The sequence below is a fragment of the Falco punctatus genome (genome assembly GCF_963210335.1).
Source record: "Falco punctatus genome assembly, contig: scaffold_46, whole genome shotgun sequence".
Classification (NCBI taxonomy): domain Eukaryota; kingdom Metazoa; phylum Chordata; class Aves; order Falconiformes; family Falconidae; genus Falco; species Falco punctatus.
In genome coordinates this window covers 487,663-511,218 of record NW_027660143.1, presented here as the reverse complement: position 1 = coordinate 511,218, position 23,556 = coordinate 487,663, and the positions used below count along the sequence as shown (strand labels likewise).

Below are 23,556 nucleotides of genomic sequence, written 5' to 3'. Positions count from 1 at the left end.
CTACAGCAATTTCATTTTGAAGCTGACTTACAAGGAAAGCCTTATGGAAGGTCAGCTTCTTTACCAACTGAAACAATCAGCAATGAGCACTGACATGGTAAAAAACGGTCCATGGTGTGCCCACGGTACCCAAACAAGAAAGCAGCTTTGTGTTTGATCATTATTTTGACTATTTTTTCCCATATACTCACAATAGTGGACAAAAAAAAAAAAAAATAAAAAAAATCAAGTGTCAACCTAAGGGAAGAACTGCCAATTGAAAGCCTGCTTTAGAAATGCTGCAAGACAAGAATCAACCACCACTAAAATTACTTGAAAGACTGACAGAAATATTTGTATTTGAATGGCGTATATTGCAAGGAGAAAGCTTTATATGTAATTTCTAGTGTAATTTCACAAAAAGTGTAACTTTTGAAAGTATAAATTTAACACTGCTTGGAGAATTCACTTAGAATGAAAATACTACTTCTTTATACTTGACAGATGTTTGAGGATTTTGAACACCTGCTGAAGTCAAACCCAGGCCAAGCTGGGACCGGCCTCGTCTTCCTCGTACCCCCCTCCCCCGCGCTGGGAGGCCCAACTCCCCCAGGCCCAGCTCCCGCAGCCTCCCCTCACAGGGCTGGTGCTCCTGCCCCCGGGCCAGCCCAGCATCTCCCTGCCGACCTCACACGGACTGGGCAAGATCTCCTGGGCTGGGCGGCCAAACACCGGGCCCCGGGCTCGAGACACAGCTCAGCAAGCCCTGCGGAGGGGTGGGCACTCACTGCCCCCAGTGCCCTGGCACTGCTGCCCTCCATACAGCCCAGGCCGCTGCGGGCCGCCCCAGCTGCCAGCTCACGGTGGCTCCTGCTGAGCTCGCTCTCTGCCTGGGCCGCTCCCCAGCCACGCCATCCCACCGGGGATCACCACAAGGAGATCTCCCCTCCCAGGCCAGGCCTCTGCAGTTGTCCTTGCTGAACTGCCTACGGTGCCTGCTGGCCACCCCTGTCTGACGTGATGTCAACAGCGATGAGAAACCTCACGCCTCCGGGTCTAGCTCAGGAGTGTGGGGAAAGGGGCAATCCCAAACTTGACCTTTCCAACAAACAAACAGGTAAGCAAACAAATGCTCTAAGCTCTGGTTTGACTTGCACTGGGTGGAGTTAACAGAAACCCTAGTATTATAGGCCCACTGAAGCTGCAAGGACAAAATGAAAAAAAAAAACCACCACCCAACTGATGTGAATAAGCTGTAAATAATATGGTCAAGTTTGTATTCATAAACCAATATTCATTTTAATGCATAAATAAGCTTGTAATTGTAGAGCGACAAAGGGGTTAAAATGTCTGAAAGATCTTATAGACTGTTCTGGCAAGAAAGTAGCAAATGTCTGAAAGGGGAGCTGTCCTCCTTATCTGCAAAGCAAGCTGCCCTACCAAGGAGATAACGGGACAGCTGGATGTCCTTGAGTAAAACTACAAGGGGTATTGTGAAAACCCTGGGAAAGATTTCTACAAGTCTGCCAACTCATCACTTTTGAGACCTAAGGTGAAAAGTACACCATGAGGAAGACCTACATCCTTCCTCCCATAGACCACTGCCCACATTCTAAAGACCCCGGCCCACAATTTTTGGAAGAATCTGCGCAAGCGTGAAAGACTGATAAGCTAATTAGCATACGAAGCGAGGGTAGGCGGGTTCAGGTAATGAATATGTATAGGTGTTAATTGAATATTCATTTGTTTCATTGTATAAATGTGAGATGGTTCGTCACTTCGGGTGTGCACGCTTGTGGAGGAGCGATCCCCCGTGCATCTGCGCGCAATAAACATACCTACTTTATAACTTTCGAGTTATAGAGTCTAATTCTGCACGTCACAACCATCTCTCAAATCTCTCTTATAAATCTGATTTCCCCATACACACTCTCTTGCTCTTTTCTTGCTAGAAAACAAAGTTAGAACAACATCCAGAAGACTGTACATGGAGCTGGTATCCGGACGTTTTTCCCCTCTCACGTTATCTACTTCATAGCATAACTGGCCCACGGGATTCAAAAAACCCAAACCCAAAAGACTGGAAACTTCTCATCCTGTTGCCTGCACCATCAGTGTCTTTCGGAAAAAAAACACTGACAAGATAATACATTATCAGACCACAATTTACATACTTAAGGCTTTGGATATCCCTTTTCCATTCTGCTTCTTGGTGAGCCAATACGGATTTCAAATCTTGAGTCTTCTCCGCTCTGAACTGTGACTCCTCCCTTTCACCTCCCAATTCCCTTACTTCGAGTGAGAGCGCTTTATACTGATTTTTCTGACAGTCTAGTCTCTGTTCATATTCAAGAAGTATGTTTTGCAGTTTCAACAAAGTAGCAGAACCTGTTTTGAGACAGAAAAGACACAAAGCTGCACAAATACTGCCCAATGTATAAGCTGTTCAATGCTTTGCTGCATTAGGTGCAGGTGGCAGGTCTCGGTAGTGGGAAGGTCCCTGTGAGAAGGAGCCAGGGGTCGTCCCGTGCTGGACATGGACAGTTTCGATGGACCCACCGCAGGGCACAGCTGAGCCTCTCAGCCGTGCTGGCAGCTCCTCAGGAAAAACAAACGTAGGAAAGGGCGAAACCACCACACGGGCAGAGAAGAGGAAAAGCATGTGAAAACCAGCCCCGCAAACGAACACCCAGGTCAGCGAAGGAGGAGGGAGAGGTGCTGCTCCAGGTGCCAGAGCAGAGATTCCCCTGCAGCCCCTGAGAGAACCATGCTGGAGCAGATACCCACAGCGCAGTGCTGCGCAGGACCCCGTGCCAGAGCAGGCGGATCCTTCCCGAAGGACCTGCGACCCATGGAGGGCCCAGGCTGGAGGAGATTTTCCCCAAAGGACTGCAGCCCGGGGCAGGACTCACACTGGAGCAGGGAAAAGGGACGAGGAAGGAGCAGCAGAGAGAAACTGCTACGTCCCGACTGCAGACCGCAGCCTCCCCGTGCTGCCTGGGGAGGTGGCAGGGAAGGAGCGCAGCAGAGCTTGAGCAGGGGGGGTGCCGACGTGTCCTTCTCAGGTTTTGGGTCTTTGTTTCTCACTATTGTTATAAATTGAGACCGCAACGGATCATAATCCAATTAAAATTTTATTAATTATACCAAGTAGAATATGAGCAAAGACAGTGCTGGACGACAGGGGAGTCTGCGCTCCGCCAACTGCAGACCTGAGCAGTTCAAACAGTCCCTTTTTATACATCTTTACTTCCGTGTTCATGAGGTAGTGGAGTCATGCTTCAGTTGTTGTTAGGGGGTCGTTTTCTGCCTCCTGGTGGTCTTCCTCCTTTGTCTCATTGCCCTGTTTCTGTGGGTTCCTGGACATCTGGTGGTTATCTTATCTTGCACCAGCGGTGTCTGGTTTAGTTTGTGTATTGTGGTTATCTTATCTTACACAAGCGGTGTCTGGTAGCTGTTTGCATAAGCGTTTTCATATCTTTTGTTGCCTAAACTTTACATTGAGCTTAACATAAATCTTAATAAACAATACCCTAGTCCATAGTTTCTCACACTATCCAAATGTATTTTAATCGGTGGAGTCTGTTTGGCCAGTGACAGTCACTGGGAAGTGACAGCCCTGCCTTCACACTGACCCACAAGCTTTTTCACCCCGTTTCGTCAAGGAGGGGCAGTGGCAGCACTGGGCGGGGAGTTTGGCCTTCGGCCAAGGTTAACACTTACCTAATGAAATTTTAGCATAGTTTAAGAGCCCTAGTAAGTGATGCTTATGTTTATATAATGCCTTGTGCATATATGCAAGCATCTTATGACAGTTGAAACTTGTTATATATATGTACTTATTATTTTTAAGCAAAGCCATTTGTTTGCTGTACTCTTTGTCATTAGCAGTTGAGGGGTGTGCTGGTTGTGGCTGGGATAGTGTTAATTTTCTTCACAGTCGCTGGTACGGGGCCATGTTTTACAGCTGTGCCGCAAACAGGGTTGGTAGCACGGGGATGTGTTCCTTATGGCCCAGCAGCGCTCACACACAGCCAAGGCCTTTTCTGCTCCTCACCCCACCCCACCAGCCAGCAGGCTGGGGGTACGCAAGGAGCCGGGCCGGGACACAGCTGGGACAGCTGACCCCAGCTGACCCAAGGGATGTGCCATGCCACGCGGCATCATGCTCAGCGTATAAAGCTGGGGGAGGACGAAGGAAGGGAGTGCGGCGAATGAAGAGACAGGACGCAGCTTGATGCAAGCAAATGTCAATTTATTGTACAGAAGCACGAGTTTATATACACTTCCAGAAGCTGCGCGTTTTAAACTAATTGGTTCTTGAAGCTAAGCCTTGCATACTAGGCAATCCCTGACTGGTGGTTAACTGCCATCAATTAACCTCAAGGTGTTACCTTTCCTTGGCGCCATCCGTCTCCCACTCCCTTGTGCTCTGTAAACATGCCTCATCATGTTAATTGTTGTCTAGACAAGCTCGAGCACATTCCCCTCAGATAACTGATTGCCACGCATGGTCCTAGTTTCCAGCCCGCTCCTGCATCTCCCCCTTCCTGTTGCACAAAAAGAACCTTTGAAACCAAACGAGTAAAAACAAGGTATAAGTAATAGAACAAATAAAAAAGCAACTAAGACATATTATCAATGTCAAAATAACCCACTGTCTCTGTTCCATGCAATTTTACAATTTCCCCTTTTTGTTTTTGAACAGCTGGTACCAGGTTTGCCATGTTCTGCAGGGCCCTTGCAAACATGACAGCAACCAAGGTAATAGCAAACAAACAATACTGCCAATTGAGTGAATGGATGCCAAAAAGGCTGACTTTTTTCAAAGATTTTCATAACATGTTGCTGCAATGGGGCGCCTAAAATCCACGGAGCACATACCATCAAAATCCTCACAGCCATGTCCTTGAACCAACAACAAAAAAGCAGTGGCAATTTTGACTCGCATTCTTAACTGCCTACCAAACAAGGTGATTTAACTCTTTAATGCTTTCCCTGCTGTTACTCTGGATAAGAGAAGAACCTCTGTGACACGTTCCCATCATAGCCTCCTACTACATTAGCATCTACAGAAAGACAATGATCGACATTCAAAGTGTAAACAATATCATCTTCTTTTGGATTAACATTATACATAGGTGGAAGGGCACACCAAACAAGAACTGGTTCAGTCAAAAAATTCGAAACATAGCATGCCTTCTCTGAACATACCTCTGGGGTCATTCCCTTCATTCCCTCTCTTTTTTATGCAAAGAGAAACACTTTCACCAAAACAGAGAAGCCCCTATTTACATCTCTGAGCCCGGACACAAACTGCAGCTGTATGCTCCACCAGGCTCAGGGCAGGAATCATTCATGCAGTTACACAGCTATATATCTCTACAAGTATGCAGACACCTATTAAACACTAGATAACCATGTTTATCTTTCCTATTCTCCTTCACAATACCTAGCTGTTCTCTCATCTCTTGTTAGGTCAAATAATTCTCCAGTTTCCTCTCCTATCTCTCTCTTCAGACATTCTCTATCCTCCCCTTTTTTGCTTGTTAATTGGGAGGAGGCAAAGGGTGTGTGTAGCTGGGTGACCATGACCTGCTTTACGTTACAATCAACTAAACACTGAATACAGGAAAAAAAAGCATGGGAGACATAAGGCAAACATCAATAAGGTGGTTAAAGATAATTATAATAAATCCTGTAATACTTTTGAGTCATGGCCCAAAGTTTCCCAGCCGTGAGAAGAGACCAAAGGTATCCCGTCCCTGGCTCTGTTGCAGATCTTTGTTTTAAGGCTTTTGAGTTTTGTATACTTTTGTAAATTAATTCACAGTGGTCACTCAGATTCACGTAACACATCCTATCAAAGTCTTCACACTTGTGTCCCTGTGCTAATAATAAAAATCAATAGCAACTCGGTTCTGTAGCAACATATGATGGACAGAATCAACATCTGTTAATAAGCCAGAAAAAAAAAAATAGTATTTGTAGTATTACTTTGTTTAGCAAGCTAGCAGCCTAATTTACTAAGCAAGTTAAAAGCGTGTACTATTCTTACAGAAGAGATTAGAGAAGCAAAATCTGTTATGCTGCATTCCAGAACTCAGCCTGAGAATTACAGTCTGCTGTGAGTTCTGCGTTACAATCATTTGACACATGTTGGGGTTGCGATTGTGAAAGTTGCCCATTTACAATTTTCATTGGCATTATCACAGCTAGTTGTTTTAAAAGCAACCCTTGAGCTTCCTGATGTTCGACTTGTTGCAAAATATTCTGAAGCCAATCAATCAAGTCAGTATTAAAGTTAGTGACTCTCTAGGACCCGGCAAGACTGTGGCAAGACTCCCGCATCCGGACTGCCTTAATAGCCATCTCATTCAGTTGCAAACAGTTGTCCCTGGGATACCTTGCCTGAGTCACAGAATCGGGACAGTTATTTTCTCCAGCCAACTGCTCATAGTTAACAGCAATTCCCCGATTAAGGTTTTCAGTCAAGGCCACTACACATAGCTCACAAAAATCAGATAACCACATCATATACTGTATCAGTTAGTACCATACAAAGCAATGACTTCCAATCATGCAGTGTGAGTGTATAAGGCTCTGCCATCACTTCAAGAAGGGACATAGCAAATGTATTATGAATCCTCCCTTCCCGCACTGCTTTGCTTAACTCTTTAACAGCCTCGTATTGCACAGGCTGCCACTCTGCAGGTTGATTTGTCTGACAAAATACTAAACATGCCATAGCGACTCCCAAAACCCATCACTGAAGTGTTTCCCACTTGCATTCCTGCCACCAATCCCTCATACCCCCTTTCACCCTCCCCAAAAATACAATCAATGCATCAGGAGAGACAAGGGGGTGGAGGAAAGGTCTAGCTCCTTTTCCAGATCTATAGGACCTGGATCAAAAGGTTTATCAGTGTCAATAAAATCATTGTCCGAGTTGTGCTGTTCCTGTGCTTGCTCCTGTGTTGTGAGGGTCTCTGCAGTCAGTGACAGAAGCTTTGGGGGCAGAGGAGGTGTGGACGGAATCGCCATCGCTGACTGTGTCTTGAGAAGAGACTGTCGGTGGAATTTACAGCTTCCTCTGGTTTAGCACCGTTAGTAGAATTAGTCCACACTTGGCAAAGAGTAGTCAGAATTTGCCACCAAGATGCTAAATGCATTCCCGACACGGAGTTCCCCTCCGCGGCAGCATCATACAATTGGCTGCTGTATGTACACACTTTCATTCTTTCAAAGTCTCTAAAGTTTCTTGGCTGCTCACCTGCCTCGATGAATACAGGTGTTATCCTCGGGGTTTAGGTTGTCCGCCTGGTCCAGACAGCAAGACGATCGTTCAGCCAAGCCGTCTCCTCCGGAAGGCAGCCCTCTTCCACGAACTGTCTTTGTTATTGACCAGTTCCGTCCTTATTCTTCCAAGGCTTCGGAACACCACCATAGGGGTCACCATTTGAGGAGACTGAGGCACGGACTCCCGGATCTGACTAGAAGACCCTTCATGAGTCCATATACGTCTCTTTCTGGGGACAAAGCCTGATTCCCCGTTACGGATTTCCCACAGCTCACCTCTCAACTCCGGAGGGATTTCAGGCCGGCTCCTGCTTCCTTTCAGCAGATCATTCAAAGTTCTGTGGGATTCACTGCATGTCGCTCAGATAGGTGATTCGAGAGCCCTTCACGTCAGATCCTTAAACGCATCACGTCGGGGTCACCAATTTGCGGCGAATGAAGAGACGGGACACAGCTTGATGCAAGCAAATGTCAATTTATTGTACAGAAGCACGAGGTTTTATACACTTTCAGAAGCTGCGCGTTTTAAACTAATTGGTTCTTGAAGCTAAGCCTTGCATACTAGGCAATCCCTGACTGGTGGTTAACTAACATCAATTAACCGCAAGGTGTTACCTTTCCTTGGCGCCATCCTTGGCGCCATCCGTCTCCCACTCCCCTGTGCTCTGTAAACATGCCTCATCATGTTAATTGTTGTCTAGACAAGCTCGAGCACATTCCCCTCAGATAACTGATTGCCGCGCATGGTCCTAGTTTCCAGCCCGCTCCTGCAAGGGAGGGACATCCAGAGTGATGGCACTTTGTCTTCCCAAGTATTTGTTATGCGTGCTGGAGCCCTGCTGTCCTGGAGATGGCTGAACACCCGCCTGCCCATGGGACGTGCTGGATGAATTCCTTGCTTTGCTTTGCTTGCGTGCGTGGCTTTTGCTATTAAACTGTTTTCATGCCGACCCATGAGTTTTCTCACTTTTCCCTTTCCGATGCTCTCCCCCACCCCACTGGGGTGGAACAAGTGAGTGGCTGTGTGGTGCTTAGGTGTTTAGGTGTGGCTGGACTTAAACCACATCAGGGGGATATAAAGAAGAAAAAGCTCTTGCTGACTTTTGATGACCGCATCAGAAGAAGCTAAACTGTACTTTGCAGGAAACTGCTTCTCCAGCTGACTAGACAGAGAACCAATGATAACGTAAGGCACGTCGGCTGGCAATGCAGGCAACATCTCAGGTTAGGTGACAGTTTCACAGCTTTTGAGGGGGATCTCTAGTCACAAAGAGATACTATCTCAAAATATGAAATTAAAATACTTTGGAGTGCATACAAAGAAATCATGTTTTAAGGGGAACTTGTAACAGCTGAAGACAGAGACTTGAAAACATACCCATATGAACCACACTAAGCTCTTCCAACAGCAGCATAGTCTCCTTGTAGGTTGAAGCTTGTAACCGGACATCCTCTGAAGTTGGGTCAGATGAGTGAGTTAAACCAGGGTCATCAGTTACTTCCACTGGTATGCTGACCTACAAAAAATACAGTACTTTCTGTAATTCCACTGTCTAGTATTACAGACCATTACAAATGCATGAATGATTCATTCTCTCCTTCACAGCCCACAGATTTGTCTCAAATACAATCAAGCTGCATACCAGCAGCAATTTGTACATCTGGTTGATCACTACATAAACACTGCTCCCACCTAAGTGATTAAAAGCTCATAGAGACTGCTTATCAAGAAACTAGTTTTACAGTACCTCGTTCCTTTCACTCCTGGTTGTTGCTGCAGGTCTAGAAAACAAGAAATATATTTCAGTACCGAAATGCTTACTTTGCATTATGAATAATACCTACAGTTGCTTTGAAAACTTAATTGCAGAACTGAATTAAACTAAAATCTGGTATAGTAACTTCGCTAGATATAGTTCAAGACTGAAACAATTATTGTGTGCTATTAATGTCTACTGGAAGGCTAATTTTTCCGCAAGATATTAAGCAAATAGTTGAAATAACTGTTCCCTAAACTTCACGCAAAGTGACAGAAATCTTACAGCTACAGACATGTAGCTATACGCTTACGTGCATTCCCTGTTTAATACCAGGGGTTTAGCTCTCTTCAGTACCCAGAATCCTTCTCCTACAGGTCAAAGAACTGTAATTTTGGATTCTCTGGTGTCCTGGGTCTGGCTGGGATGCAGTTTATTTTCTTCACAGCAGCCCACACAGGGCTGCGTGTTAGATTTCTGACCAAAACAGTGTTGATAACACACCAGATTTTTAGCTAGGGCTGAACAGTGTCAACAACTTCTCTTTCTTGCTTTGCCACAACCCACACAAGTAAGTTCAGGGTGGGCAAGAAGTCAGGAGGGTACACAGCTGCAAGAGAAAAGGTGGAGCGGGGAGCAGGGCAAAAAATCCTGAGATACCTGCAGTGAAAAAACTGAGATACCTCGCCCTTTTTAAACACATGAAAGACTTCTATGCCTGTGCACACACTCATGTAATTAATCAGAATTTGTGCACGTGACCTTATTGTTGACTTGGCCAGCATGTTCAAAAGCACTCTAAACAAAAGTGAAGTGTTTGTCAACACAAAGCGCATCAGGTAGTCACAGGAAAGAACAAGAAAGAACAAGAAAGAACATCAGGTGGTCACACGAAAGAACAAGAATCTTCATATGCATCAGGTTTACAAAAAACCTTAAACACACAACAAAAACCCAAACTTGCCTCTAGCTCTCAGGCCAATTTTTATCATTAAGTGAGTTTTATTTTCAACATTCCTTATATGCATACCTTCCTTCATCCTCAGATGTTTCACTGGAAGTGCTATCATCCGGTACTTGACCATGATTGCCATTGGAAGAGCTCATCTGCTGATGAGCCTTCTGCTTTGAAGGCTGTCTTTTACTTTCCTTTGCACCTTTGGCATTCAGGGCAATTTTACTGCATTACACAGAAAGAAAGAAAAAAAAAAAAAACACCAAGTGAGCAGGTTTATAAAAAAATATTTCTGTGAATCAGACATACTTAAGATGATGTCCAGAAACAACCGAGACAAGAAATAGCTATGATAAAATCACAGACTTGACTGTAAAGATCGTGGAATATGCCCAAGTATTTAAAACCCTTCCCCTAGAGTGAGGGGGACACGTGGAATCTGAGCTGGATCCAGGTTAAGCTGGACTATATCCAACAGCCACGTTACAGAAAGCATCTAGAGCAGAGATTCCTTTGAAGGACAGACAGAAAAAGCTCCTGCTTAGGTCTGCATAAAAATACGTGTGCCTTCTTTAGACTTTTGAGATTGGTTTGGTAATATCATCTTTTCCCCTCTCCTGACAAAGGGCACATTAACTTAATGAAAAGGAAAACACCAACTGCACGGAGATCACTAAAATCACCTAGAAAAGGGAGTAGTAGCAAACCCCAAGTTCCCACTTTTCTTTTCTAGGTGGCCATTTCCTACAAAAATAACTGCTTTTTCCAGTCTTCAGTTCTGGTTTTGAAGATGCATTTTACCTCAGTGTTGACAAGGAAATCACAGGAATTTAGGTGGGCGTTTTCTTTTGTTTTCCCCTTTTCTTTTTTTAGAGCAGGCAATAAATTTGAACCTCCATCGTGCGCTTCATTTTGTCTAAAAAGAATTTTTCTTCATTTTTTGAGAAGCAGTGGACTACTCACTATGGCTTTCACCACTGAGGAAACTACTTCAACTACCACAGTATTAGAAAACCTAAGACACTTACATAGTACTACAAATAAGAATTAGAGATCATTTCCTCAGCTTACCCTTTCATTGGCATTTTAATCAATTTTGAGCTCTCCCCAGATGAAAAACTCTTTTTGTCTTTTTCTTCTATCGTGTTTTCATTCTCCATTTTCAAACCGTCATTCTTCCTCACAGTAATCTTTTGTTTCATTTGCCGATTAGTGATGTTATTTAATTTATCCACACATTCCTGTTTTGCCACGGCCTGCACTTTTGAACATCTTTGTTGGCTTTTTTCCTTCTTAACCTATAAAAATAAAGTTAAGCTTCACGTATTTCTAGAAGACAGAAACACCACATCCAAGATTGATTAATTCAGGGTTTACCCCGGAAATAATATAAAATGATCTTTTTTGTAATTCATAGAGAAGCATTTTCACAAAATTACACTACAAAGTGTATTATGCCATTGAAAGTACTTTGAATTCACTCATGATGCAAGACATAACAAAAATACAGCCCTTAGAAAGAAAACAATAGTGTCTCTTAAAACACGAACAAGAAAAAAGTGAAAACAGTACTGATGGACAAAGCGTTAGGAGGACTGCACAATGTTCGTTGTAACACCACCAGAAAAAAATCAAGTGGAACTGCGAACAAGGGGAGGAAAGAAAAAAAGATCCCAAACCCACAAACACAACTGGTTTCACAGGAAAGAGGAATTTTAGTGAAAGGCAATGAAGACACACCATGCAGATACCACAGCACATGAATTATTAGTCAAGACCCTGTTCAGAAGCTATTTTCATTCTTTGATTCGGAATCAGAACTGATATAATTGTATGGATTTCTTTTTATGGCAATGAAGAGATAACTACTTGCACTGGAACCAAGTGCCACCTATTGTTAAACTGGAACAATAATGCATTCTGTTTTCCAAAAATGGGGGAAAAGACAACTCTGCACTGCCCTCTTTATTCACAAGTCACCTATTTCCATTAGAACAAACCCCAGTTTGTAGGAAGCATCTTCCCTTCGTGACCAACAGCTAAAGTGAACAGGAAATACTCTGCCTGGCTCCAGAAGGCTGCAGGTCTCCCTAGGCTCTTTTACACACGCTCCATCGCTGCTATCGCTTCAGCAGCAGTTTTACCTCCCAACAGAGACTTCCTTAAAAACATATTCTGACTTTCCTGAACAGTGGATTGTATCTCACAGTTTCATTGATTTGGACAGCAGGATCCTGCAGTTTCCGTTGAAGCTAACGAACACTGCGTGCTTTCAAAACCAAGCACATTCAGCACCTCCATCATAACTCTGAATTAGAGCTACTGCCTAAACAACTACGTGTTGCACACGCTGCCCGTGCCAACCCTGGCTAGCCCAGCCCTGTTTTACCCATTCATCCAGGCACTTGCATCAGTGCCTCTGACTTGGTGAATTTACACATGAGAAACCAGGCATTTCTGACCAACACCCATGCTCTTTAACTGCACTGGTTATTTTTAAATTAATGACACATTACTAATTAAAGTGACCAAGACAAGTCAGAACTACAGCTTGGTTGTAGTCAAAATCACATGCGCCGCAGATTTTCCCTGAATTTCTTCACAGCATCACCTATGATTGCTGTTGTCAAACACATGACTGCTTCTTTCTTTACCTGCAGAAAGCTTGGCACAACACGTACAATATTGTACAACATACAGCTCCATCTGACAGTCAGACCAGAATGACCTTCCTGCAGTGCAGGCGGGCTGCGTATCTCCAGTAGCACCCACAGCCCCAGCCTGCACTGCTTTAGAGACAGCAAAGATCCGCGCTGATGAGAAACGCTCTCATGCACATGGCATTTCACCTTGTCCACGGGTTTGAAACACGGGTTGCTTCGCGAAATTTAATTGTATGGTTTCGTTCCAAGGCAAACCAGACTGTCCAACAAGTTTTGACTTACACTAAAAACCATAAATATTCACCTTCCGTATGAACGGATACATGCCAGGATATGTACTGCTGATGAATTTTTTCGCATGTTGCTGGGGAGCAATACCTGCACGTGTTCATCTTTTTGTCCATCTCTACTGGGATTCCTTCTAGCTGGGTACGTTGCATCTCAGGGTTGTATGGAGGGGATTACCTCCAAGCAGCGGGACAGACCACCCCTGTCGCTCCTAAACTGCCTCTGCTGAGCATCTCAGTGCCTCCCAGAGTGGTGGCTTGCTCAGGAAGAGGTGGCCTGTGATGGCTCCTCTCCAGTACACATGCCCGCAGGACCACCAAGCAAAGGACTATCCCACACCATCTTTCCCCTCTTTGAGAAAGAAAGCACGTACCTATCTATGGCTAATCTCCCTTCTGAAGCAGTACAGCTCAGCTGAGACCTCAGACTGCTTTTCTGCAGCACCTGGGACTCTTACCAAAACTGTCTCCGTGGACTCTACCCGGACTCAGTTTTGTGCAGAGGAGGTATTTACTGCCGCATGCGCAAGAGCAACGGCAAGGGCAGGCAGTGCAGCGATCTCCTGTTACCGAACGTGCTGCTCTGGGACTCCCAAACAGGCGGTCAGTTATATCCCTGGCAAAGTTCTCCAGCAAAGCCACCCCCGATTTGTATCCACCTCAGCTGTACAAACACGGTGTAAACAGACGCGCAGCGGCTCTTTACCTCCAGCACTGTATGTCCCTTTCCTCCCCATGTCACCACCACCTGCAAAAGCGCCCATGGAAATGAGCAAACCCCACCCGCCAGAAGGAGGCAGGGCTTTCAAAGGAAAGGAGGGTATTCAATGGAAGCTGCAGATGTGCCCTGCCTGAAGAAGGCACCACTGGCAACCCCTCCTCTGTGAGAGCTGGGGAGATGCAGAGGGGGAGGAAGGCAGGTGTCGGGGAGTAACTAGAAGCCCTGGTTTGCTACTGCTGCAGTAGCCCTGGCTGCGGGGACAATAGAGCTCTCCATGAAATGACGATCAACCAAAACATTTCAGAGGGGCACAGCAGGGAGCACAAGCTGCTGGGCGTCAGCAAAGGGCTGTGCTCAGCTTTTCTGTGGCACGTTGTCATAGGCAAGGTGAACGCGAAGCACAGGGAGGATCTGCAGTTCTACCTGCCTGGCAGGGGTTTGGCCTGAGCTCCCCCTTTGCAAAGCAAGTCACCCTCCCACCACACCGCACAATCTCTGCTTAATGTACGTCCCAGCAACTGGGGTACCACATGCAGAGAAATCTGAGAGGTCCCCCCTGGTCACAGCTCTAGTCATCAGTGGTTCCAACAACTTCTGATGCTCAGGGTGTCCCCTGAGCCAGTGGTCCTCCCTCCAGGCGCCCCTCCTCCTCTCCATTTGCCCTGGAGTAGACAACTCAACATCACACCCATTCTGGGAGATTTAAGCCCCAAAGAGCTCAGAACTGGCTGAAGCCAGCACAAAAGCCGATCTTCTCTCTGAGAGTTGCAGTGTCCTTACACCCTCCCTGTCCTTCCCGCCTAGATCAGGAACCAAACAGGGGAAGCGGTGCACACAGATACACAGAGAATACTGAATGGGACACACTGGCTCCTCTTCTAACTCCTTTATTGTCTCAAAGGTGTTTTCATTCTGTTGGAGGAAAAAAGAGAGAAATACGCAGAGTCCCTGGGTTTATCCCTGGTAAGCACTTTCACATGTTTTCATTTAGTAAAGCAAATTAGATTGATTCCTCAGTTATTTATTTTTTTGGGGGGGTGGGAGGGCGGGGAGGGGGATTATAATGAACTCATTCAGTTTTTAAATCAGGCTTAGGAGCCATGACTTACTGGCTACGAACACATGTACACACATGCGTGTACAGGACAGCACAGAATACTCTATTTGCTCATATGCGTCTGAAAAGACTTTTTTTTTTTTTTCTATCATTTGTTGTTCTGTGCATCATTTATGGCTGGACTGCATGGACAAGATGGTTTTCTTAATTCTGTGAAAACACTTGCATCTATTGATGCCTGCACCTCTAAACATAGTGATATGGTCATACAGCCAAATTTGCAAAGCGGATTACTGTTCTTACACCATTCTGGGCATAGCAGACATACCCATAGAAACACCCCTAATGGCCTAATGGTCATGCCTATTTACACATTTATTTCTGCTATTCCTCGACCTGTCTCAGAACAAATCTGAATACTTAAGGAATTAAAACAGATGAGTCGGCCAAAGGAAAATTTAAACATACTTACTTTAACAATGCCAAGGTGTTATTACTAAAGTGCAAGCACTTTGACAGCGGGTATCTTATGAGTGCTGTGCAAAGTGACACAGAAAAGCCTCAAGAAAAATCTACTAGAGTTTGGGTCAATACACTAAATCCCAGCACAATGGTTCAAGGGTAAGGGCACTTTAAAACAGAGTATGTCCTGAATCACGTTAGGAAGAAGACAAAGAACATATCCTGCTGGGAAGATCATTCATGATTAGGAAAACTCGACCAGGCTACTATAAATTTGTCCCGGGTTAGAAAAGGCCAAGAATCTTTCAAAGGACACTACAAAAAAATAACATTTAAGACAAAAGGCAGCGTAGGAGCAAATGGAATTAAAAGGAGTCCTAGAAAGTAAATCTTTCAGTAATAAGCAAGCAAGGCTAATAACAATCTAGGGCATAGAAAAGATTAGCTCAGCACCAGGATGCACAGCAGATAGGAGAGCAAATTAGTTCTGTCTTACCAAAATGTAAATGGGGGTGGGGGGGGTGGGGGGTGGGGGGGTGGTGGTGGGGGGGAATTCAGTACTTAGTGTTTCTCTTTATTTTTCCTGCATCTAATTTTTAACTGTTAAGAGAAATAACAGAAAAGCTTTATTTTTGCTAATGCCAGGCAACCAGAATCTGGAATTTAAATTAATCCTTTACACACTGCCATCTGGGGATCATTTCTACCAGATCCAACAAGGATACAAGGGATAGGACAAGAGGAAACAGCCTCAGGTTGCCCCAGGGGAGGTTTAGATTGGACATTAGGAAAAAATTCTTCACTGAAAGGGTTGTCAAGGACTGGAACCAGCTGCCCAGGGAAGTTTCAGGGTGGCCTCACCATCCCTGGAGGCATTTCAAAGATGTGTAATGTGGTGCTCAGGGACACAATTTAGTGATGGACTTGGCAGTGTTAGGTTAATGGCTGGACTCAATGATCTTAAAGGACTTTTCCAACCTAAATGATTCTATGATTCCATGCTGTTCAAAATGACCTACAGTCTTCCTCCAAAAAAGAGGGGGTATACTGCTGTTCCAGTTGTACTGGTTATCGGGTAATCCAGCCTCATAGCACTCTTTAAATTAAAGTTTACAAGCACCGAGATATTCCCCAGTGACTGCACTTTAGCTAGTTTGATATTAAGCTCTACATTTTTCTTAACGTGATTAGCAGCATATCTCAAGCTATGTTTGAACATATTCTTAGGTGAATGGGAGATACTACCAGCTTTTCATTAGACAGAACGAACACATGAGTATTTTAAAAAGCCAAACTCTAACAGAATACACAGCACAAGCATGTGTTTCTGCCAAGATATTTTCTATTAAGCAAATCAAAGGCATATGTTCGTTCTCTCCCTCTTCTGTCCATACTTAAAATCCAGGCAAATTTGCAGAAGAACAGCGCAAAGAGCAAGGTGTTAGAACTTACAGAGAAGTCCCACAACTGCTCTCGCACACGCAAAGCTACGTGCTTACCTTTGCACTCCCATTTGTTACACAACACACTTTGGTGCCCGGGAATTTGACTGATTTAGATTCGCCCTGACAGAAGGAAACCTTTTTTTTTTTTAACCGTTTGACCTTCTTTCACTTCTAACTGGAAGATCAGTCCTGCCAGGAAGGAGAGGTGAAACCTCACGACAGCTAGAGGGTGAATAATCTCTCTTCAAACTCTCAAACTCTGCGTATGAAGTTTCCTTTACAATTTGTACTCCACCGGGCTATTAAAGATGTACGAAAAGCACGGCAAGAAATCAAGCCGCCCGTCAGTACAGAAGGTGCCAGCAGCTCCTCCTCGTTTCGCGAAAATCCAGCCCTCACACTGAGGCTGCGGGACCAAATCCTGTGCAGCTGGAAGCGGCAGCGAGCCCTGGCCCCGGGGAAGGGCAGCTCAGCACCCTGCAAAGACGAGGCGCATTGCTCCGCTCCCCGCCACCCCGGGATGCCACACAGCCCCGACGCCGGGCAGCGGCGGCAGCACGGGCTCGCTGACGGTAACGGCGACCCTCCAGCCTCCCCCGAACGCGTAACGAGAGGCGAAAGCACCGTCCGGGCCGGCGGGCAAAGCACCTGGAGCCGCATCTCCCACCCCGGCAGGCCCGCCACCCGCCGCGCCGCCACCCCCCTCGCACCCAGACGGGGGCCGAGCCCCGGGAAGGGACATGTCACACCGGGACGTCGCGCAGCCCCTCCGAGCGCCGAGCCCGGCCGGGGCTGGCAGCGACCGTCTCCTCGGGACCTGATGCTGCCGTCGAACGGCCGGATCCCATCGCCCGCCGTGCAACGGATCGAGCACCCGCACGGCCGAGGGACCAGGCACGCGTGTCTGCGGGGACGGGAGCTGGGGGGCAAACCCATAAAGCTAGCACAGCTCTTCGCGACAGGAAAATACTTTATACACCTGGAAAAACCGTTTACGATGACCTTTAGTCACACTTAATCCTCACTGGGTCTTACGAGCCTCGTCCCCATTTAAAGGCACAGCGGTCTTTAGTTTCACTGAAGTGTTCACGCACAGTTCAAGTCATTTCTGTTTGGTCCCATTAACCAACTGGTTCTCCTTGAGCTTACCTTATGCCCCAGCTTGACCCATGGCGTCTGTTCCCCCTCCCGAGGCCGTGTGCTGCCAAGCGCCTGCAACGCGCTCTGTCCTCCGGACCCTCTCCCGTGCTTCGCTGCAGACACATCTTTTCTCTACGTCGCCACTTAAGGCGCAGAGCTGCCTTCTGCTGACCACCGATGTGCAAGCCGTCGGTCCGCAGCGCTTCCCGGGGCGCCAGGGGCTGCCTGCGGCGCGGCGCGGGGCCGGGGGCAGCTCTGCGGGGGCTGCCTGCGGCTGAGGCGGAGCCGCGAGTGCGGAGCTGCAGCGCAGCCCCCGGGCTCGCCCCCTGCAAAGGGCTGCCCGCTCCCTTCCCTGCGCGCTCCCCGGCGCTCGCCGCCTCGCTCCGGCCTCTCCCGGAAAAGGGGTCCGGTCTCCGGCTGGCAAACGCCTGCCCCGAGCCGGGCACGGCCAGCGCCGCCGTCGCAGGAGCGTGCCGGGGCGAGGGGCGGCGGCGAAACGTCTCGAACCTCGGCAGCGACAGCCCCGACCGCGCGGAGACCCGGCAGCGAGCCCGGCCCCCCGCGGGAGGCGGCTCCGGCTGACCGGCACCTTCACGCCGCACTCGCGGCCTCTGCCGCGGCCGTTCCCGTCCTCCGCAACCGCTCGGGGGGCGCCCGTCACCCGCAGCTCCCCCGGCTCGCCCGCGCCGCTCCCGCAGCCGCCCCCGGGCAGGGCGGGGGGGGACGGCGGAGCCCTCCCCGGCTGCCGTGCGGGGTCTGCGGCCCGGGCACAGCGGCCCCGCCGGCGCACCCCGCAGCGAGCGCACCGCGGCGCGGGGGGGCGGGGGGCGGCCACCGGGTTCCAGCCGCCGGCTGTCCCCGAGGGAGGGGCGGGCGGGGTCGCTCCAGCCCGCGGCACCGCCTGCCGGACCGCCCGCCGGCCGGGAGGGGTGTCCCCCCGCCCCGGGTGGCCCCCCGCCCCCCGAGCCGCCCCCCTCTCGCAGCCCGGGCTGCTGCCGAGCTCCTCTGCCGAGAGCCCGAGGGAGATCGCTGCCCCCCGGGCCCCGGTGCCCACCCGGGGCTGGAAAAGCGCAGCCCCCTGCAGCGTGCTTACAGGCACCAGGGGCTGGGGGCTGCCTCTGCCTGCCTGTGCGGGTATGCACACCGCATAACCTAGCGCTGACCCGAACTGCATGCACACGTGTGTGCGGTGGGCATGCCCGCTCGGCACGCGTGTGCCCACTGGAGCACACTTCCTTGGCCGCAGCCGGGGCGGGGGCTGCAGCAGCCTCCCCTCTCTCCTGGGCTGGTGCTGTAATAAGTAACTAAAGGTAATTTGCTGATCGACCAAGGCAAGCAAGAGGAACGAACCCGTTGTGGTGGTCTTAAGAACTTCCTGTTTAACAAGAAGAGACATGTCCACAATGTGATCTTGCTACACCAAACATGGGAACGTCCTGTCTGGCAAGAAGCCACGATAACAGAAGCAGCAGAGGGGCTACTGAAGGTGTCAGAAGCGACCTCGGGGAAGAGAAAAAGAGCTGCTCAGCTTGCTTGAATTTGCGCGCTGTTGGTGGAGCAGGAGACTCCCCGGCCGCCCAGCGCTGTTTTGCTTACTTGTCGCTTGCTTTAATAAATCACATTTTCTAACTGGCCAGTCTCTGTCATTTCATTGGACAGCTAAACTCTAACAATTTTGGTGCCGTGACTCGGATAAGGGCAATCTGGCCTGAGGTCCGTGGCAGGGGAGGCGCCCCGCTGGATAAGCGGCCCTTGTCGGGGTGCTTCTACGCCAAATCCTTTACCGACGAACCTCAAATGTGACAGTAAGCAAATAAAACCGGTTACCCCGTAACCTCTGTGCACGAAGCCCGAATGAAGACGCAGGACGCGTGAGTATAGGCCGGTTAACCGTTCGGTTGGGGTTGGGTATCCTGAAGCGTGCTTGTGTGAGACGCCCAGGGAGGGCGAAGTGAGTGCGGACCCTCAGTACTGCGCTTTCCAGACCCCGTGAGGGGCTGCGCCACGAACCAGGGGAAGCGAGTGCGTGAGTGAAAGAAGGCGCCTTGGAAGATGGGACAGAGGAAAAGCAAGCCCTCTGATCCCATGGGTGGTTCTGGGGTCCAGATTAGGCTCCCACAGATACCACCGGAGAGTCCGCTAGGACTAATGATAAAATTTTGGGATGCGTACCCTTCTAGGCAGGGTAAGAGTAAAGTAAGATTGATACACTACTGTATGGAAGTTTGGGGTGGGAAACAAATTAGGGGCGACCACCTCTACTGACCGGTCTTCGGGGCATCTGAAGACTGGATATGCCAGGCTTTGAATATATATGTGAATTCAAAAGACCCTTTTGCCTGCAGGAAAGTGAGTATGCTTCCTTATGGGTAGGGTCTGAAACTAGGGCCCTTTTGTTCCCGTTAAAAGAAAACAAAGGGGGGAAAAGAAGAAGAAGAATAGAAGTGAGGATGAGATCCCTACCTCTCCCCCTCCGTATATACCTCCACCGCCCTCCCCCCCCCCAGCCCTTACCACCTCCCTCACTCCCCTCCGGCTGCTATCTAGACCCTGTGAAAGTGTTAAAGTATTGGGGTGAGTTTGTACAAAGCCCCGTATCCCCTCGAAGGTGCGGCTGAGTCCTGCGGGACGCATGGCAGGGTGTTTGCTGTTTGCCTGCGAAGGCATGGTATGTAAGAACGCAGACTTAAAGCAACAAGGAGCAGATCTGCATTCAGGGTGAGAAAGAGTTAAAACAGAAGTGCTGCTGCAGAGGCAGGCTTGTGTAACCTGCAGAGCAGGAACAGCATCTCCTGCCCCGAACCCTTCGCTGGTGAGCAGGAGGGGGTTGCTGTTGCTGACGATTGAGCAGAAGGACCTGACAATGTCACCCCGATTGCTGCAGCATTTGCAGCACAACAGGACCGGTAACGGCCCCTCTAGGGCAGGCAGCGGGTCTGAGGAGAGTAAAGGTGAATCTCTGATGGGGAAATTTAGATGTTGGAAAGTTGGTTGTGAATAGGACTGGATTAAGGTTTGAGTTGATTTTTACCAAGGTAATCGTGATGTAGAAAAGTTGATAGGAGGAACAGGGAACACATATAGAAGGTAAGAAGAGCTGGGCAGAAGTGAAAGAGTGAATCCCTCTCCTATGGGATCGGATCACTGTGCATATTGTAGGGCAAGTGGACACTGGAAGCGAGATTGCCCTGAGCTAAAGAACCAGCAAGGGGTTCTGGTGAACTAGGGACTAGGAAAACTGAGGTGGAATTTTTAGTGAATACAAACCCAACTTATTTGGTGTTAAACTTCAGTGAAAAGTATTTGTTACAGTTGTGGGGGAGCTGCTGGCCACCAGGAAAACATCCTGAAACCTTTAAAGTACAAACTAAGAAAACAGTAAGAATGCTAAATTCACCAAAATCTTTATTGGGATGAGATGTATTAGAACATCTGGACGTTTAAAGAAGGAGAAATGAAACTAAAGGCTAAAAATAATCAATTAATTGAAATCTTGAGCTTATCTTTAATCCAACAGAAAAGTGGAAGAGAAGACCTCCCTGAAGTAAAAGAAATCTATAACCAGGTCTATCTGGAAATAAATTCCAGGTAAGGCAAAAAAAATTCTTTACCTGTTACAGTAAAAATGATAAGGGGAAGGCCTGTCTAGTTCAGGTAAAACAATATCCCTTGGTCAGCAAGGCTATGGGGGATATTACATAAAAACTAAAATAAAATACACTCTGTAGTAGTTCTACTAATGTAAATCTGTGTGTTTTGCCATGACAGTGACTTGTTATGGGATGTGCAGGTGAAACTCTGCATTGACAACGAAGTACAAGGAATAAGGTTGGTCAGGTGCCTCCTACCATAGTCGAGGGCAAGACTGGGTTGGCCTCTGTGTTTGCCACCAAGAAGGATCTTGAGCTCTGCTGCTGGCTGCAACCCAGTAGGCGTTGAGTGGTGGGAACATGTGCCATGCCAGACCTTGATGTGAGGAATGGCCCCCTCTGTTATAAGAGGGTCATCCAGGAAGGAAGAACATAAGATGACCCATTGAGGCACTGATTTGGAGATTGGAAACCGCCTGGCTGACCACGAGGCCAGACGAGCAGCAGAGAAAGTAGGAAAAGAGGAATTATCCTTAACGCCAGACGATAAAATCCAAACTGTAAGTGCAGATCAGGAACCAAACTATTCTAAAGAAGACCTAAAGCTAATTCAGGACAGGATTGGTAAAATAAAATTAAATAAGTGGGCTTATTTGGCAGATGGCCGTATAGTGGCACCATCCAATTTAATATGGACCACAGCCCTAACAGAATATAATAAGACTCATTGGGGAGCTGATACTTTATATAAAAGGCTAAATCAAAAATTGATAGGGCAAAACTTATACAGTACAATAAAGCAGGTGACACAGCAATGCGAAGTGTGTTTACATAATAATCCCAATGTAACAAATAGAATAAAACTAGTGAACATTAGTAGACGAAATTATCCAGGATAACAGTGGCAAGTTGATTTTTCTGAACTCCCAAGAAAAAGGGGGGTACCGGTATTTATTAGTTATGACTGATACATTTTCAGGTTGGCCAGAAGCTTTTCCTTGTCAAACAAAGCAAGAGAGGTAACAAAGGGATTGTTGAATGAGATTATTCCCCGTTTTGGGGTACTGGCAACAATCTCTTCTGACAGAGGCTCACACTTTTGTGACAAAACAATACAACAAGTGAGTACAGTGTTAGGAATAGATTGGCAATTACACACTCCTTATAGGCCTCAAGCAAGTGGACGAGTGGAAAAAATGAACCGTTTAATTAAAAACAAATAGCAAAAATAAGGCAAGAAACAACTCTAACTTGGCTACAATCTCTCCCTTTAGCGTTATTAAGAATCCGAACTAAGCCAAGAACAAAGGAAAATTTAAGCCCTTTCGAAATATTATACAGGAGACCATACCAGTTACAATTTGCTGAACAAGATCTGAGACAGCTGGGAGAGGGATATTTGTGTGAATATGTGAAGGCCCTCCAGGGACCATTAAAGGTTATAAATAAACAAATATTGGGAGCAAGGGCCAGGGGGTTAGATCAACCAACCCACTCCTTTAAAACTGGTGACTATGTGTATATAAAGACTTTTTCAGGGAAACCTTTAGAAGAAAAGTGGGAATCAGGTGCTGCTGACAACCTTCGCCGCTGTCAAGATAAGAGAACAACCAGCCTGGATTCACTACTCTTGGATAGAGAAGGCTCCTGAGAAATCATGGGCTGTCACCTCAGCAGGACCCGTGAAACTACGATTTATTAGATCATAATTGTAATAGTAATAATTTTTTTAATTTTAATAACTTCTTGAAACACAATGGACTGTCAAAAGGACCAGGGGTATTTGTGTAGAGTTATTCTGATCTTAATTGTAATAACTGTAGAGATGTTAGAAACTGAAACATGGGTAAACAATACCCGTCTTCAACACTCCAAAGAATTGTTAATGCCACGGAAGCTAAGGAATGCTGGATATGTACCTCTCTTCCTAAGGGAGGCCTGATAACACCCCTGTATGGGGTGGCCTCCCAAAACTGGAATTATCTAGATGGCAAATGGCCTACATGGCCAGACTTTTGGAATAAAACAAACTATGGTGGGGGATATTACCTATTTGATAATAAAACTTATAAGTTGGGTGGCAGATTTGATTTACAAATATTAAACCTAACCACCACAGTAGTTATGAAAAGTGATAATAACTGTCATTAGAAAGCTAAAACAAGACAGGAGGAACATGTCCTGGAAACCCAGGACAAAAT

At 47.2% G+C, this 23,556-nt stretch overlaps 2 long non-coding RNA genes across 2 annotated transcripts in view; one reads left to right on the top strand and one right to left on the bottom strand.

The window, feature by feature from the left end:
* The window catches only part of LOC308057831, a 168,490-nt gene that overhangs the window by 38,597 nt on the left and 106,337 nt on the right, over positions 1 to 23,556 (top strand). Inside the window, exon 2 of the long non-coding RNA XR_013925481.1 lies at positions 4,186 to 6,955. This is a non-coding gene — a long non-coding RNA (uncharacterized lncRNA). The remainder of the gene's footprint in view (positions 1 to 4,185; positions 6,956 to 23,556) is intronic.
* LOC308057832 lies at positions 8,444 to 16,408 on the bottom strand. The gene is made up of 3 exons (XR_013925482.1): positions 10,066 to 16,408; positions 9,027 to 9,060; positions 8,444 to 8,795 (listed from the first exon to the last, which is right to left on the bottom strand). It is a non-coding gene; the product is annotated as an uncharacterized lncRNA (long non-coding RNA).